General features: G+C 36.2%; 1 long non-coding RNA gene across 2 annotated transcripts; it reads left to right on the top strand.

The window, feature by feature from the left end:
• The first annotated feature begins 2,289 nt into the window (after nucleotides 1-2,289).
• LOC143676590 (uncharacterized) lies at nucleotides 2,290-18,232 on the top strand. 2 transcript variants are annotated; one of them, XR_013172203.1, is made up of 3 exons: nucleotides 2,290-2,506; nucleotides 15,370-15,443; nucleotides 17,887-18,232. It is a non-coding gene; the product is annotated as an uncharacterized LOC143676590 (long non-coding RNA). The 2 variants fall into 2 exon arrangements; XR_013172204.1 differs by having other exon boundaries at nucleotides 2,290-2,811.
• Nucleotides 18,233-19,802: the final 1,570 nt, after the last annotated feature.

Below are 19,802 nucleotides of genomic sequence, written 5' to 3'. Positions count from 1 at the left end.
GCCTGGTTGTTGTTTGAATTACTTTAAATGTAGAATGGAGTAGAGGAAGGGATTAGATTTCCTTGCTTTATTGGGAGTAGCTGTTCACAATGGAGAAGTGTTTTTTTAAGCTGTCCTTTACGGTCTGGGGTAATCAACTTTAGCAGGTCATCACATGCTCAGAAAACTTTTTAAAACAAATGTCTCAGCCCCCCCCCCCCCATCTATTTCATATGAATTTTGGTGGGCAGAGTCTGGCAGCCATAATTTTGCAAAAAAGCTCCAATGATTATTCAGAAGGGCAACTAGGGTTGAGGACTGTAACACTGGATTTGTGCGGATGGCTCTGTGGGGAGGACTACTGCCCTCTCGTTCTTGCCTTCGGGTGGAGAACAGCTAAGTCTACAGCTCTTTACATATGGAATTTTCTAGTGTGAGGAGTTAAAATTATTAATGTGAAGGGTTCACAGCTTGCCCACTTGGATGTTCCCTACTTCGCTTCTTCTTGCTCCTCTCACTCTGTTAGGAAAGAGAGGAGACAAAGTATGAGAAGGTAGAGCGTGGTGGAGAGGAAAGAGGATTAGACAGGGATGGAAGGGGAAGTAAAGATTGGGGTACTAGTGTTTAAACATTAGTCTTCATGGACTAATTCTTGGATAGTACTAAATGTTTGAAAGGGAATAAAAATTGATACTTCTAACTGGGTCATGTGTCTTTAAATATAATTCCTCTTTGGATTGGATTATTGGGGAGGGAGGGCTTTCAGGTTGAAATGCTGAAAGCATTTGTGGGCTTCTTAACAATGACTACTTCAGGTCTCCATGATCTAGCCACCATTCTACTCCATCAGTCTTAGTGCATTGGCCTTTTATCTTTATGCTTGGCCCTCCATAGTCACAAGAGGGCATCACATCAATTCAAGGTAGAGAGAAAAAGGAAGGGATAAGACAGCAGCAGGGAGCCTGCACAAAACCCTTTTATAAAGAATAAACTGTTTCCTACTAGCAACTCATTTCCATTTTGACTCATTGGTTTCAGATAAGACCTGGTGTTTACCTTTTCAACAGTCCTCTCATACTATTGCTGCAGGAGACCTATGGACCACTTGAGAAAATGCTGCTACTGAGAGCCAGGCTGAAGTCAGTTCAGGGATTCTCAAACTGGATGAATGTTAGAATCATTCAGGAAGTTTCTTAAAAATATCAAAGCAATGCTCATGCATGGGCCCTTTTGCCAACAAATTAAATTAGAAAATCTGGAGTTGGAAATCAGTATATTTAAAATTCCCCAAGTTGATTCTATTGTGCAATCAGGATTGCGAATCATTGAACTTAACTAAAAACTCTATTGATGAACAAGGTTCTTGCAAAAAAAATGAAGCTAAGAACATCTGGGGTGGCAAGAAATAGGTACCACAGTCTCTATGATAGTTCTCAGAAAACTTTGGAAAGAGTAGATAGATATAGAGGCGAGACTGAAGCAGCCTGGCAACCTTAGAATAGGTAAATAGCAACTAACAGGCAAGAAATAAATGATGAAAGGGTAGGCATCTAAAAAAGTCTTTCAGGTCTTCTAATCCTGGTTTTAAATTCTAGATTGAGATCAATTTTCATTTACTTGTTTTTTTTGAGTTGCAAGCTTTTAAAACCTGATATAAAGATATTATTTACTATAATTTGTCAATAGAGGGTGTTTATGAATATTTTTGAGGATGTTGTGATTAAGACCTGGTAAAAGAAATCTTGTTAGAAGTGGTAGTCTCTGGAATCCTCTGCAGCTATACCTTCAGAGATGAACTACCCTGTTAGTAGTAATGTTACCTGGCATGGACTAGATTAAGCTGTGCAACTCAGGCTCCCTGGGACCTGAAGAGGCTCTCATCTTCAGAGGCAGAATTAGCAGATCAAACATAACAACTGCAAATTCTTTACAGTAAATCCAATGGCATTCTGCTGATCAATAGAGAGTTAAAAATATATTTATAGGTAGTTATAATATATATGTATTTTGCATGTTGTATGGTGGGGTCACATTTCATTCTTTTTCTATGTGAGTTTCCTGTTGTTGCAGCACCATTTTGTTGAATTTTTTGTTTGCTTTTGTTGGTTTCTTTTGCTTTTTTGTTTGGGAAGTGCATGGGCCGGGAATCGAACCCGGGTCTCCCACATGGCAGGTGAGAATTCTACCACTGAACTACCCTTGCACCTCCCTGTATAGCTACCTTTATAAGACTCCAGCCTGGCATTCCGGAATAGGTGCCTTCAATTGTGAGACGTGTTGCCTGTGCTGAACTCTGTGGCTTCCAAAATGCCACGCACACCATAAAGGAGTGTAGTTATTTTGTGCTGTTACTAGACCAGCTCCATGGTGATGCACATTGCAGGGAATGGACACTGTTTGGGGTATTGCTAGTTCCAGTGTTCTGGCAGAAAAACAAAGAGTGAAAAAGTGATTATACGAGAAAAAAACTCAAAGAGGAGATTAAAATTCCACTTCAAAAACACTGATAAGGCAGCAACTGTGTAAGGTAATGTTGTTCATGAGGAGAACATAAAGATGACTAGAAATAAAGCCTACCTTCAGGAGAAAAACATATATGGCAAATGATTAGGAAACATGGAAGTGTTTTAAATACCACAACACATTTGAAAGTCATTCAAGGACAAAATTCAAAGGAGAGGAACTTACATTCTACCTTAAAGCTTGGGGAAAGTTTTTAAAAGAAGTGATGGTTTTGATGTGAGACTCAAGGCAGAGGAATTGTTCTGAAGGTGAGAAGTTAGGAGAAGGACCGGCCTGGTGCAAGAGAGTAGCTCTAACAAAGACATCGAGGTAAGGTTTGGATTAGTTTCCCAGCTGCTGAAACAAATACCGTACAATGGGTTGGCTTAAAAAACAGGAATCTATTGACTCATGATTTTGAGGCTAGAAGAAGTCCCCAAACCAAGGCATCAACAAAGAGCACAGAATTTGGAGCCAAGGAAATAGGGATTTGAATCCCATCTCCACTGGTACTACCAGTAATAAAATCTAACATTTACTGAGCATTCATTAAGCATGTCAACAAGACAATGCTTTGTCTCTGAAGGCAGTGGTGTCCTGGGGCTGGCTGCCAGCGATCTGTGGTTTTTGTTTTTTCTATCACATGGCTCTCCTTTCTCCTCTGGGTTCTATGACTTGTGGCTTTTTCCCATGGGGTTCTTCCTCTATGTCTGAATTATAATCACTCTGCTTATAAAGGATGCCAGTCTTCTGGATTAAAGCCCAATCTGATTCAGTTGAGCCACACTTTACCTGCAGTAGCATCCACAAGAGATCCTATTTACAGTGGTTCCCACCCATCAGAATGGAAACCGTACCAAGAATGTGTCCAAACTGGGTGACACAATCCAATCCACCACAGGCATGTGCAAGTAATTGAAGTATGAGATGATTGAGACACATGGTCAATGTATGTCCATGGAGAAAAGGTAGAGAATTGCCAGAAAGGTTATGTTTTGGTAAGATTGTTAAAGGTCTTCATTGATTTCTTACTAACTATGGACTTTTTTCTTTGAGTATGGAGGAGCTGTTGAAGGTTTCCAGTGGGGTGTGTGTATGAAATATTTAGAGCTTTTTTTTTTCGGGGGGGGGGGCAGGAAAATGAGGAAATGTTCATGCAACCCAATGTTTGGTAATTGAAAAACTCTCTTTAGGCTGTAAATGGTGTAGCCTTATTTCTGTCCAGTCCATCATACTGAATGTGATACTGAATTCACACATGCCATTGTCTCTGTGCTACTTGGTAGGAAGGATTTCCTAACAGACCCACTGTCTCTTGATGGCATGAGAAATTAATTATGCAAATATCTCAGATTTCTAGCTTCCTGCATATAGTTAGCAAATGTACAGAAGGATTGGCCAGCATAGAAGTTTAAAAGGAAAGTATTTGAAGAACTGGAAGGAACCTTTCTGTTTACCATATACCTCATCTATAAAACCAGGAATGAGAGGAATCTGTCTCATATCTCTGTTGTGAAGATTAAGTGAGATGTAGTATGTAACATGCGTAATGAGTGCTCAGTGAATGTTAGATTTTATTACTGGTAATACTGGTGGAGATGGGATTCAAATCCCTATTTCCTTGGCTCCAAATTCTGTGCTCTTTCTGCCCCTCCACTCTATCTCCCTAAGTGCTGCTGACTTGCAACAATCATAGGTTTTATGCTTCACTCCTAGTTGTTTCTTATCAGGCTTTTCTCTCTGGACACATGTTATGGCAGCGTCTTTCCATGCACAGCCCTCATCCATGACAATGACAAGACTCAAGGGTCTGGCATCAGAGAGGAGCATGGGGAGCTGCCAGCATGATTACTAAGCTGGCAGTCGGCTGCTTGTGTCTGGCACAATTGCTGTATTGATGAATCTGAACTGAACTGACTGCTCTCTGGGGAAGCTGAAATCCCAAGGCAGTGGCAGCTCTTGCAGATCTCACATTGCTGCAGAAGGCATAATCCTGAAATTCTCTGAGAGAGTCTTTTTCTCATGGTATCTCAAGAAAATCTTATCCTCATGAGAGCTAATAACAAATATGGCTGGAAAATAAAAACAACCAGGCATCTGGTTAAGAGTGAAACGTAACATCTGGCAAGAGGTTTATTGCTGCCAAGGGCTCTTCTTGCTCGCCTCTGCAAGTGATATTTATAAGTAATCTCTGCTTGGCATCCTTGCAGATGCTTAGGTATTTGATATTCGTAGTGACTGAAGTTCATAAGAAAGGCTGTAGTTGCTTTACATACAAGCAAAGCTCTCTATCATCAACTGAGCCTCCGTATCAGTCAGGAGATGCTAGGTTATATAACAGTAACTAACATTCCCCAAATATTAGTGGCTTAAAACAATAATGGTTTGTTTCTCCCTTGGCATAATTTCAGAGAATTTAGAGCTCTACTACCTCTTAGTATCACTTGCTTTTTATTATCTACAATGTGGCAATCACAAAACTAGTGCTTGATATTTAGTATCTCCCTTATTTATAAATTTATATATATTGCATTTATATAATATCACATGACTCTATGAGGTAGGTATTATCTCCTTTTTGCAGGAATAAAAATTTAGGTTCAAGTTCAGTGAACAAGCTGTAGGGTGGATTTTGGATCCAGGTTTTTCTAATCCTAAAACCTGTTATTGAACTACTGTGTTAAGCTACTTTCTTAAGCATAACTTTAAGATTTTTTAGAAAGTATTTATTCACTAATGCTCCCCAGTAATTCTGGGATGACCCCCATTCTGCTTTAAAAGAAGGGAACTTTGGTAATCACTGACCTTGGCCTTCACTTCTCTTTCAGTGCTGTTGCCATTAGACCCTGTTGTCAGTTAAAGTTGAAAAACCCTTGGAGTTTGGACAAGGTTGAGTCTCTGCAACTCTGCTAATGCTTTTGCCCAGAGAAAATGCCTAGCATTGAAGGTTGAATTTAAGAGCATATTGGAATTCCTGATTAAACTGCAACTGTAGCATTGGCTATGCAGGAATAAACTGTCACTCTCTATAGTATATTCGGCTATGCAGGAATAAACTGTCACTCTCTATAGTATATTCAGATCGAGATTTCTAGAAGGCAATTAGCTTAGTTGGTTCAAGATTGAATAGTGTTAACCTTTATAATATCATCATAGAGTCCACAATGCCCATTTACTTCTCTCCTCCAATTGCATATGCCATTTGAAATTGAGATGGACGTAGCATCTTCACAACTCAAAACAACTACTTCGTTAGGTAGGATAGGGAACTGAAAAATAAGGTCGAATTGGTGGTTCAAAGGCAAAAATAGCTGATGGATTATTTAAATCTTTTATATTTCAAATATGGATGTTCCAGAACTGTGGCAAGATTCCTTAAAAGTCAAGATGATATTCTTTGATTCTTTGCTGAAAAGCCATTGGATGGTTGCAGTTTGGTTTACCAAAAGTTGATTTAATTGTGTCATTTTACTACCTAAGTCAGGGTTTTCAAATCAGCTTTCCATTAGTTTTTGAAAGCTGGGGCCCACTAATTTTTAAAATTATTATTATTACCATATTATTGTTACTTTTTTTACCTCCCTCCCCTGCTACCATATTATTTTTAATTTTTGGGGGAGGGGGCCCTTTTAAAAGCTGCAGACTACCCTGCTCCACACTGAGCATCCATAGTTTAATCTACTCCTTGGCTCACTTTTATGCAAGCAATTTAGCCTTCATGTGTATAGGCCACCACCTTCCTCTAACTCTAAGCTAATGACTCTGAAACATTTGGCAATATCATTTTTTAGTGATATTAAAAATTTCAATATTCTAATATTAGATATTCTAATATTCTAATTTAGAATATTGCTAAATAGGAGTAGGGATAGCTAGATTTGTCCAGTCTTAAAATAATTCTCTTTCATCAAAGCAAAGGGGCAGCTTTTTTTTTAAATAAATAAACGTGTTTCAAAAAAACTCTAAATTTAATTTTCCAATAAAATGAGACTTTCACCCAAAAGATACAAACCGTATTTGGTGACTAAATATAATGGAGTGATACTTCAGATGACTGGACATAACCTACCAGCAATTTAGCCTTGCCCTTTAGACTAAGACTTGGCAAAATCACTGCTCTGTGCCTTTTTGATATTTTTCTGTATTAGGGACCTGAGGCATACCTAACCCTCATGGGGAAATCAGAAACAGTCCACACCCATAGTTTCCCTAATCCTTTGAAGGAACTCAGCAAACAATCTTCAATCATTGCTTTAATATTTCAGAAGCATGGTAAGTCACATTCTAAGATGTGGATTGTTATGTGATTTAATTATCTTTAAAATTCTACAGCTAACACCAAGATAATTAAATGATTTTAGAACCCATATTAGTCAAGTTCTCCAGGGAAACAGAATCTACAGGATGGATTTATATAATGCAAATATTATGAGATTTATTATAGTAATCGGCTCATGTGACTATGGGCCTGGGCAAGTATGATCTGTAGGACAGGCTACTTGTTGGGGACTGCAATGAAGGTTTCAGTGAATTCCCCAGGAGAAGCTGGCTGGCTGAAATAAAGATAGAAAATCCTTCTGACTGTTGATATCATCAGTTCTCCCATTAAAGTCTTCTGGTTGGACGAGACTTCTCTCATTGCTGAAAGCAATCTCCTTTGTTGACTGCAGGATAACCAGCTGTAGATGCCATCAACTGATTGATGATATAAATCCAGGAAATAGCTCACAGTAACAATTAGGCCAGTGCTTGCTTGACCAAAAGCTGGACGCTATAATCTAGCTGAGTCAACACATGAACTTAGCCATCACAGGACCCCTGTTTATTTACATTGGCAATTTAGTGATTATATATACGTATATATATAATATATATAATAAATGATATAAATAATACAATATAGTATAGTAGCATAATATATACAACATGCATGTATGCTCTTATAGCAACACATTTATGTAATATTTTATGTATAATTTATAGCAATATTTTATACCTATGATTATATGTTAACATAATCTTTTATAAATAATATTAATACAATTGTTATACTAAATCCTTAGTAGAGTGGTATGTTTCAATTATGGCATTATGTTGTTCCCAAATTAGAAAGATATTATGGTCCACAGTTTATTTGGGAGTCAGTTGCTTGGAACAATGCATTTTTTCTTATTTTAAATTATTTTTCATTTATTATAATATGTGTACTTTATTATAAGAATATTATGCAGTGATATTGTGCTTTTATATTTAGTAATATAATTTGTTATAATATGTTATTATTTAATAACATGGTTAGCCAGATTTAGCCCCATACTTGTTTAGTTTATGTTTCTGAAATATTTTATATTTGGCAGCAGCATTTTTCTGTTACTTTTCATTTCTGCTACCTGGTTGCACAATTAAACTATAAGCTGTATACTTTCAAGGTATCATTGAGATACACAACTAATAGTTTCTACAATTCACAATGAAAAACATTCTATCATCACAGTGAATGTGGCAGCTCAGGAACTATTTCTGGAGGGGACTGGCAAGTGTCTAGGGATTTCAACTAAGGGAGTTCCCACTGGGGCATGACCTGGCCATTTGTTTATGTAGATATTTGAAAATCCTGTATTTATACTCAATGGAGAATCTGCCTTAATGGAATTATTTATGGTAATAATAATTATAAAATCAAGAATAACATCTCCTAATTGCTTATTACATGCAGGCATTGCGCTAAGACCTTAAAATATATTATCTCACTCAATAATCATAACAACCTTTGATGTTGGAAGAAACTTAGACTTTAGGAGGTTAAGTGACTTGCCCAAGGTCATTGAACAAAGACAGGGCTTGATCCAACCCGACTGAGTCAGATACTTAAGTGTTTCTCCAATGTGCTCGAATGGCTGCTTATGCTACACTTCTATTTTTTAAAGAGTTGTTCTTCATCCAATGGGTAGAAAAAATAGTAAATAAAATAGGAATGTAAGGACAGAAATCTCACAATCTTACTATTCAAACATAACAACTGTTAATATTTTTATATACGTCTTTTAAGAGCTTTCTCTACTATATGAAAATATATAATATAAAAATAAAATTATAATATGAAAAATGGTATAATGTCATTGTGAGTGTCTAATACTGTATAATTATATTGCAATTATAAATATGTAATTATATTATAAATATATACATATCTAATACCCATAAGTTAAAAATATATACTACAAAATTGGTATCAGATGCTATACAATTCTGTGCTTACTTTTCTTAGCTAATAATAGATTACGGTCACATCTTCATATCAATAATCATAGACAGATATTTTTATTGTAAGTGGATGTTAAGAATTCTATTGTACAAATAAAACAATTTTTTAACACTTTCTAGTTGTTTAACATACAGGATCTGTTATTTCTGTAAAAATTACTTTGATAAACATTCTTATATATTACCTTTGTTAATGTGCCCAATTATTTCCTTTGGATAATGTATCAGTTAGGGTTCTCTAGAGAAACAGAATCAACAGGGAATACTCGCAAATATAAAATTTATAAAAGTGTCTCACGTAACTGCGGGAATGCAGAGTCCAAAATCCACAGGGCAGGCTGTGAAGCTGACAATTCCAATGGAGGGTCTGGACAAACTCCACAGGAGAGGCTCGCCAGCCGAAGCAGGAAGAGCCTGTCTCTTCTGAATCTCCTTAAAAGGCTTCTGGTGATTAGATTGAACATTACTCATTGCAGAAGATACTCCCCTTTGGCTGATTACAAATGGAATCAGCTGTGGATGCAGCTGACATGATCATGATTTAATTCTATGAAATGTCTTTATCACAACAGACAGGCCAGCACTTGCCCAACCAGACAAACAGGTGCCACCACTTGGCCAAGTTGACACATGAACCTGACCATGACAGATGAGATTATAGAATTGGAATTCCAACTGTGGAAGCATTTTTCAGGATTTTAATACATATTGCTAAACTGGCCTGCTGACATCTAGAACAGAGTAAATTCTCAGTAGCAATTTGTGAGAATGCCTATCCCCTGATAGGAACTGAATTATGTGCTGCACGAAAGATATATTCCAAGTCTTAATCTGTATTCCTGTTGGTGGGAAACCATTTGTACATAGGACGTTTGAAGATGCTCTTATCAGTTAAGGTGCAGACTCATTCATGAATAGGAACTTCAAGATACTAGTTAGATGAGGCCAAATTAAATCAGGCTGGGCCTTAGCCCACATGACTGGAGTCCACATGAGCAAAGGAAACTCAGATGCAGTCAGTCAAGTGAAAGCCAGAAGTCAATAGAAGCTGGAAGAGAAGCCAGAGAGAGATGACCATGCAATGGGGCATTGATGTCACCAGAATGCTACAGACCTTGAGACAGCATGACCTTGTTGACACCTTGACTTTGGGTGCCTAGTCTCCCAGTGAGACAATAGACTTTTGTTGTTTAAACAAACCAGAGTGGGTTTTTGTCATAGCAGTCCTGGCAAACTAAGATACCCCCACATGCCAGGCACAGGGGCACTAATCTTTCTAATCTTGGTAAATCTTGTAAGCAAAAAAAAAAAGTCACTTTAATTTGCGCTTTTATTATAAGTGAGGACCATTTTTACATGAGTATTTATTATTTATATTTCCTCTTTTGTGAAGTTTCAGTTCATATGTGTTGCCCATTTTTCTCTTCAGATGTTTATCTTTTTCTTATTGCTTTATAAGTGTACTTTATATATTGAAGAATTTAACCCTTTAGTACAGCTATTGCACAGATTTGGTGATTTTTGCCTTTCTGAGATTATGAGTTTTTCCATGGATAAATTCCAGTAATTTTGTAAAACAGCTTTATTGAGATAATGCCTTTAAGGACTGGCTTAATAGATGTGGTGAGATTTTCATATTTTCTTCTACATTCAACTAGATGCAATATCACATTCATGTAGCCTCTAGAATATTCCAATGTACATTTATGAGAGAATAAGCATGAGAAGGGCAAATAATATCTCAGTGCTATTATGAAAACAGTTTTCAACTCACAGAACCTCTGAACGGCTCTGAAGTTTCTCCAAGACATCACCGCAGTGCAGAGGATAAGAAAACTAACCCTTTAACTAGAACCTATAACCCTTTAGCTAGAACCCATAACCATGGAGCTAGAACCTAGGTCATACCATTTACTCTCCCGGCGACCTCGGGCAAGTTATTTTGCACTTTTTACCAAAGTTTTACCACATGTAAAAAGTGGAGATATTGTAGTGAGGATTAAATCAGTTGAAATATCCAAAGCACAAAAGTGCCTGGCAAAAAGTAAACACATTCTGTTCGCTATTGTTATTCTCCCTTTTCTACACTGAGAGGCCTGAGGCTGAGTGAGCTCCTAAACTGAGATTTGCATCCTTTCTCTGACAGTTTTTAGCTCTGAAATATTGGATATGCTTTTTTAACTTTGGGAACCTTAGTTTTCTTATATGTAAGATAAGAATAATAAAAGTAGCTACCCTGTAGAGCTGTAGTAAATGTTAATGAAGCACATACGTAAAGAACTTAGCACAGTGACTGCCATTGAGGAAACACACAATCTGTATTGTTTCTACTGAAATAATGATTAGTACTATTCATATGTATTACATACGACATTTGTGTATTCATAACCACACAGACACACACAAAATATTGTGTGTGGACCTATGGGGACGAGGAAAATAAACCCTGGCCACATGAAAACAGGTCCGTCAACTTAAATAGACAACTGAACTAGCAGGTTGTGGGTGCTGGGATGCTTTGAAGGTGAGAGAGAAGCTTGCGTTTTATTAATATCTGGAGTGGGCACACTATGGGTGATGCCAGTAGCAATCTCCTGACAACTGTAATTATTTAAATATTAGTAGATCTCTGTTAAAAGTTCTTCATTTGCTTTTTATTAGGAAGTTCTGAACTGTTTAGTGACAATCAAATCTGAAAAATCTCACTCTGACATGGCTGAATGCTGATTGGTCTTTAGAAGTGACAATTTGGGGATTAATTAGAAATTAAAACAGCATGTCATTTCACATCTAAAGCTGGGAGTGTTCCATCTAAACTTCCTCCTCTGATACTTGCCATGTGATGTGTAATTCCAGTTGCTTTGGTTGGGTTGTTTGTTTTTGTCATAGATGTTACCTCCAGAAGATTTTCATCAATGCAAACTATTGTTGCTTGCAAATTTTAATTTTTATGTATGGCCTTTTAACAAGGGAAGGGAAGCAAACAATATCTTTATTGTGTGGATAAAACAAATTCTCTTTAAAAATATTAAAAGTTGTATGGGTGTTGCTCCTTGGTTTACAAAAATACTAAACTAAAACAGAAAACCTGCATACATCTCGAGTTTATGGATAAAATGAAAATAAACCATCTTTTTTTTAACATGGTGAGATTCACAAGAAATAAAGGGAAATGGATGTGCACTAGAATTTCAGAGAATTCTGAAAGTGTAGAAGCTTTGTGGTGGGTAATACTGGGCCTGGGCAGTGCAGGACAGGAGACCATGCCTGGATGGTATGTTTCTTGGGCATTGAACTGGAGCTCCTGCCTAACACTGGAATGCTGCAACTCTAACCAAAGGGGAACTCTTAGAAAAGAAAAAAGCTACCTATTGATTCAGGATGGCAGCCAGGAAGCTTCGTTCAGCCTTAATCAGGGTGAGGGAAGAAGAAGTCTCTTTGGAAAAATCAAAACCATAATTCTACAGGTTTGGAGTCTGAATTTTAACTATCCTTGTATTAAGAAAACTCCAGGATAAGAAATGAATGTAAAAATCAGACTCAGACAAGGGATCTAACAGGGCAACTGGTGGTAATAAGATTAACGCTGCTCTAGAGACACCCCGGCACTACAGAGAAAAACAAGTGTCACAAAAATGAGGTCACAATGAAACCACACAAGAATATGCCATTATTATTTTCAAATCATAAAACAAAAAAGGTAAAACTGTCCCCCTTAGGAACTGGAAAGAATATTAAACAAAAGAAGCTATAAGGCATATGCCAAATAACTCAGGGAAAAATAAAGCAGAAAATACATGTGGAAATAGACAATAATATACTATTAAAATAGTCAGGTTTTAAAAAGATCTAAAATTAACTTATGGAAAAAAAGTATAGTTATTAAGATGAAAAAACTCAGTGGGCAGATTAAATAACCAAATAGGCCATTCTCTTTAGAGAATATTTATGAATTGGAATTAGAGCTGAAAAAATTTACCAATAAAAATAACAATAATAATGAGAATAAAAATGGCTAACTCTTATTTATCATTTGCTCTGTGCCAGGTGCTGTAACTGCTTTACATTTATTAACTCATTTAATTCTTACAAAAACTCTAAGAGAAAGGCAGCACCAGATCTAGGTTTTATGGGGCCTGATGCTTATACAATTGAGGGGACTGTCTTTAAGAAAAAAAGTACAAAATTATAAATTGAAAATTAGATTCAAATGGGTGAATGTTAATTGAGAATGGGAACAGAAAAAGGTGACAAATACCAAAGCATTGCAAAACCCAGAAAAACAGCTTATTTTATCAATAAACTAACAACCTTCTGTAACACTTCTTTTCTTACATTTTTTTCACAGCATACTTTTTGATTTATCTTTATTGGATAATGATTCTATACTTTCTTTGCAAAACTGAAAAGATAATTTCATCTTTTCTCTAGGAGAGTTGATGCAAAAATTTGTATCAGAAAAAAAGATAGATGATAAAGACTGAGATGGTATAATCTAGGAATGCCTAGAGTGTATAATGATAGTGACTAAATGTACAAATTTAAAAATGTTTTTGCATGAGGAAGAACAAAGGAATGTCATTACTGCAGGGTGTTGAAAATAGATGGTAATTTAAAAACTTACGTGTGAGACTAAAGTAAAAAATGTGTATTTAGTACAAAATTTTTATTTTGACTAGTGCAGTTCCTAAAATAACTCACATGGACAGCTTAATTGAACACCATGAGTACATGGAACCTTGAGTAGGACATGAGATTTTGTAGGTTTGTCCTGAGTGATGCTCCAATAAATCCCAGAGTGATTTGAACAGTGAGTAAAAAAATATTTGCAAAGTCCCCTTGAGGGGATGGTGAGAAAGGAGGAAAATTCAACTTCCCCAAGTGGAGAATTCTTGATATTCTCACAAGCAGTGTGGACAACCAAAGCAATAGGCTGAGCACCCAATCTTGGGGTTTGTTCATATGAAACTTAACCCCACAAAGGATAGGTTAAGCTTACTTAAAATTAGGCCTAAGAGTCACCCCCAAGAGAACCTCTTTTGTTGCTCAGATGTGGCCTCTCTCTCCAACCAACACAACAAGCAAACTCACTGTGCTCCCCCTGTCTATGTGAGACATGACTCCCAGGGGTGTGGACCTTCCTGGCAACATGGGACAGAATTCCTAGAATAAACTGGGACTCAGCATCAAGGGATTAAGAAAATCTTCTTGACCAAAAGGGGGAAGAGTGAAATGTGACAAAATAAAGCGTCAATGGCTGAGAGATTCCAAACAGAGTTGAGAGGTTATCCTGGAGGTTATTCTTATGCATTAAATAGATATCACCTTGTTAGTCAAGATGTAATGGAGAGGCTGGAGGGAACTGCCTGAAAATGTAGAGCTGTGTTCCAGTAGCCATGTTTCTTGAAGATGATTGTATAATGATATAGCTTTCACAATGTGACTGTGTGATTGTGAAAACCTTATGTCTGATGCTCCTTTTATCTACCTTATCAATAGACAAGTAAAACATACAGCATAAAAATAAATAATAGGGGGAACAAATGTTAAAATAAATTTGTTTGAAATGCTAGTGATCAATAAAAAAGAGGGGTAAGGGGTATGGTATGTATGAATTTTTTTCTGTTGTCTCTTTTTCTGAATTGATACAAATGTTCTAAGAATTGATCATGATGATGAATATGCAACTATGTGATGATATTGTGAATTACTGATTATATACATAGAACAGAATGACCATATGTTAAGAATGTTTGTGTCCATTTGTTATATTTTTAAAAAAAATTAAAAATTAATTTAAAAGAAATCTTAATAAAATTATTTGATGGAGACAAAAAAGTTGTAATGGATGGTTTAGAAACAGTTCTTCCATCTTTATAAATTGTTATTGGTAATATCATGTAAGTTTTTAGAATTATTGTGAAATTTGAGAAAACTTCCAGCAATTTTCTTTCATGAGTTTTAAAAGAATTTTTTTCATGGACTTTTAATTTTGTACATTTCAAGCTTTGCTTTTGGGAGTGGCCTGGAAGAACTTCCTTTGAAGCGATGTCTACATCAGGTTGGCTAGCAGTTACTTCACTATATGTGGAAGTGATGGCAAAATACAAAATTGTATCCCACCAAACCGATATTAAGTGTATCTTTGGCCTTAAACACCCTGTAATAGAATTTTTAAAGTGTCATTAGCCCATCCTGTATCACAAGACTTTTCAAGAATTGTGACAGAAGGAAGCCAAAGTAGTCTTTAACAATTATGTCTAAAATATCTTATTTATTCAAATTTTATAAAAACATGTGATTTGCTCACTTTTCTATGGCCCTTCCCAGGGTCTTGGAAGGAGTCCACTGAAGAGGCTCCCTTGGAGGGACCCCAGAGCTTACGCTTCATTAAATTCTCAGTAATACACCTCTTGAGGTAGAGACCATTTTTATTTCCACTTTAAGTATAAGGACACTGAGGAACAGAAGCGTTCAGTAAAATAACAAATTAGAAATATAAAGAAGGTTTTAGATACATGAAGAGTTGTGCTTGTCAAAGAGGAATTCTAGAAGCAGAGACTACAGAGAATGTAGGAAAGAGGAAATATTTTCATAGATAATGAATAGAATTTTTTTTTTCAGAATTGAGGAAAGATGAATACTGAGAACAAAGAAGCTCATCAAGTTCCAAGTAGGAGAAAAAAAATCATGTTTAGGTATGTTAGTGAAACTGCAAAATATCAAAAAAATATATATATACATATAAATATATGATGCTCATAATAATCAGAGGGAAAAAACAGCTTTCCTATTAAAGAAAATAAATGAATAGACGATATATTCAACAATAGAGACCTACCTCCAAACCATGCAATAATATTTAGGAGGACAGAGGAAAAATTGTTGTCAAACAAAAATTTTATACCTGGTTTAACTATTATGTATGAATAAGAGAACAAAGTCAATTTCAGACCAAAATGGAGTGAATAATCAGTCCATATAGCTACCTTAAAGAAATTCTTGCATGCATATAAAAAATTGTACCTTGATTGGGAAAGGACAAATAATCTGGGATTTTTTTTCAAATGGGATTCTATATAAAGATTTCAAAGAGTGATAAATGTCTGCATGTGTGGACACAAACAAATCTCAAGTATGTAATGTTGACTACAAAAGACAAGCTACAAAATGTATGTTTCTATGTATGAAAATTTACAAATACAAAATAAATATCATTTATGATGAAATGTTGGTAGAAGATGTTTGAAAATGTGTCTTGAGTATATACACCAATGTTGAAGTGCCTATGGTAACATCTGGAATGGATAGCATGGGGAAAGATGAGCAAAAGGGGCTCTAACCATGGCACATAACATTTTCTTTCTTCTTAATAAAAGAGAGAAAGCCAAAGACAATTTGGCTAAATATCAATGTGCTAAATCTGGGTTGTAGGTTGGGTGGGCATTTATTGAATGTCTTATTATACTATTTTCTGGATGTTTATTTTGCACTATTTTCTATTAAAGTGAAAGCATTCAGTTACATGTTCAGTGGCTATAACATTGTTCAAGTGAAAACATTAGAATGGTGAGTTTGGTCTGTCCTGATTTTGTCCTATGATGACTTGCTTAAAATTAATATCCTCAGGTGTCCTCAAATAGCTATGCCACTGGATGGAATACCAGATATAATAATTCTAGTTTAATCTAGAAATATATGAATGTAAATCTGGGATGCATTACCATAACTTTGAAGATACAGCTGACTGCAGGTGATAAGGACAATTATGTCAGAAAGGTCCTATATTTGAACTACCCAATCCATAAGCCTGGGTTTTTAACCTTTAGTATTGAAAGAGGGAAAAGAATGAGTAGAAAATAAGTTAAAAATAATTTAAGGATAAGAGTAAAGGTTAGAACTCTGGAGTCAAATTACCCATGTTTCAAACTTAGGTTCTCCTACTTTTACTCCCTTTAAAACTATAGGCAATTTAGGATTTTCCCATGGGAACTCTGTCAGTTCTTTCGATTTTTCTGTAAACTTACAAATGTTCCAAAAAATAAAGCCTCCTAATTGTAACAGAGAAGTTAAGATTTAAGGGATGACTATGATTATTGAATCATTATATAGATATTCCTTTTTGCTTTCTGGCATATTAGACCAATCAGAGGGAAACACCTGGAATCTTTGAATTGTAATCCAGCTGCCCTGTTCTCTGATAATGTGTAGCCTTTAGCCTATGCCCTTGTGATTGTAAAAACCTGATGGCTGACCTTTACTTGTACCCGGTTATCCAGTTTTTCAACTTTTAGAGTCTCGTAATCACTAAAGACAGTCCCTAATGTTTATTAATGAAGAGTCTTGGGTCAGTCCAGAATTAACCCACTCCCAAGTCCAAAGTTGTCTTGATAACCGAGACTCGATCTAACCAAAGTGGGCCTGCCTGACATGAGCAGTAGCTTAGATTTTAACCTGAAACTCACTTATACCTCATTATAATACTAAAAATCACCATCATCATCATATTAAGGCCACCGTTTTCTTACATATGTTCTGTGACTAAGCACGTAATCAATCTGCAAATGCTCAACAATTAAATCATCTCTAATTATGTTATTTGAGGCCTTTGTACTCATTATCCTGAAACCTGCCCATCTTTTAATGCTATAAAACTATCAGAATTACTATAGTTTGGGAGATAGACTTTCAGGCCCATAGACCATCTGATCTTCTGCTTCGTGTCTACCAATAAACTTTTTTCTCTCTTTGAAACCCTGGTGTCTCAGGAATTGGTCATTTGAGTGCACAGGCAGGCAAAAGTCCACTGTTTTTTTTTGCCTGGTAACATAATTACAAAATTTTTTTTTAGTGAGTTATGGTTTCCTATTAACAGTCACTGCTAATAGACCCAACTCTGCTGTTTCCATCTTTATTTTTCTTAGAGCTCTTCTAGCACATAGTGTATTTAAATTTATTTTTCTGATGCATTTTGTTCTGATCTACTGTTTTGAATATATTTAAAAAATATTTTGCGGATCTTAAATGAAGAATCGTGGCAAAAAGCTATCAATAGTTATTGATGAAACACACAAAATTTTTATTTTGGAAAAATATTCAGGAAACTCTGACAAGGTTTGTTCGTGATTTGTATCTTTTCAGAGGACAGGAACAAACTTCGCCAAGTGTGAGAGCCCAGGGGCAAAACCGCTGAAGACCCAGCGGCTTGCTGGCGCTGGATTCAGTCATTGTTGAAGCCGACTTCCCTACAAAGGAAGAATGGAGCCCGACTCTTCTCTGCATAAAATGTTAATCTATAGCCTAGTCCCCCTTCCCGGAATCATGTTTATTGTTAACCTATAATCTTTTCCATGAGACCCCTCTGCTGTCTGTGTCTCAGGGTCCTATAACTGGCCCTGTCGATTCGCACACTAATTGCAGAACCGTTTCCCACCGAGCTCTGTCCCGGCTGCCCTCCGCCCAGCGTGATTCCCTGATTGACTGTCTTTATTCACTCCTGTAGGCGCATTCCTATAATAAAGTTCATATCTCAGTCCCTGCCTAGTGCTTGCTTTGATCTCTCACTGGAAGGGCCCTGCAGGCTGTGACACCGAGCTAATGATTTGAAAATATATAATGGTCATGAATATTTTCAATGTTTAGTTGAGTAAAAAAAATGTAATACTTCTCATGCAGACCTCGTAGTCTCTGTGCATTAAAGTGAGTGATGACAAAATCCGCATACTCTTGTTCTCTAGGAGTTAAGAGAGAAGAATCAAATCCATCTTCACATTCATTGTGAACTAAAAAGTCTCTAATTGTCGTTTTTTTTGTTTGTTATGTTTTATTTCATTTTTGCAAATACTGAAGAAAAAAACTTGAACATATATGCTGTTGGGCATTGGGAATACTGGATAAATTGAACACTAATGATTTTTTTTCTTTGCCTTGATCAAAAATAGATCAGATACACAGGACACATTTTTACTTACCTAAGAGTTATGAACTCCAGGCAAACTTAGTTGCTTCTTACAATGAGGGAGAACTCGGATAAAAATATTTTCATACATTTTATTTTTTCTTGAGATTTTTATAGATATTTAAAATAGTTTAGATCTTGTATATGTTATATTTGAAAGGTGGTAATGGTAAGGGACAGTAAGTGTATCTAGAAACAAACAAAAAAAGATAGAGTTACAATTAAGACCTATTTCAAGCCCTTTGTTAGGGAAGTCACAGACACCTGGTAAGTGTCTTCACCAGATCTCATTTTCTCGCACCTCTTTTTCTATTGTATGCTGTTCTACAGCCTCTTGAAGATATTAAATCTAATGAAAAGGCCAGCCAGAAGCTAGGAACAAACTGCCCCAGATGCTTACCAGAACAAGAAATCTCAGTGTCAGAGTCCCCTCCCCGCAAGGTGGATAAAAACGCCACTCAAGCTGTAAAGATTGGTCTCTCTTATCTGATGTAACATAGGGCATACGGAGCTGCCATCTATCGACCTCTGACCAGGAACAGTTTTAGCCCTGATAAGACTTATTTCCCTGCCCTTTTGGATTTTTTTGTACTGTGTAAGTAACAACGAGGTTATTTGCCCTTTCTGGACTCTTTATACTGTGCAAGTAACAGAGAGATCATTTGTTGTAAGTTTCTATTGTACCCTGAACCTTTGTTCCCAGGATGCATCATTGGAGCAACTCCTCCACACACTTGGAGACAAATTAGGAGTATTTGGGCAATTAGCATTACAAGATCTCTTGCTTTTGAGACCCCTATAGCAAAGAATTAATGTTTGGACTATTTAAAATTCAGTGGTGGTTAATAAGGCAATTTTAAGGCTCTTTCTCATTTCATGACCACATCAGATTTGTTTTAGGCAGTTTTTCAGTTATTCTAGCTGTTTTTATTTTAAAATTAGATTTCCAATTTCATTGCAGTTTCAGGTGGTATTTCAGCATCTTAACCCATTTTTTTTCAATTATGCCACAGGCTACTTTTCATATTGTCACATTTCCAAACCAAAATGTTAGAAGCAGAAAGACTAAGTTCACCTTATTTCTTAAAATATCAGACTC

The sequence above is a fragment of the Tamandua tetradactyla genome, chromosome 3 (genome assembly GCF_023851605.1).
Source record: "Tamandua tetradactyla isolate mTamTet1 chromosome 3, mTamTet1.pri, whole genome shotgun sequence".
Lineage (NCBI taxonomy): Eukaryota > Metazoa > Chordata > Mammalia > Pilosa > Myrmecophagidae > Tamandua > Tamandua tetradactyla.
The sequence above is the reverse complement of the archived record's forward strand: the minus strand, read 5'-3'. Positions and strand labels throughout refer to the sequence as shown.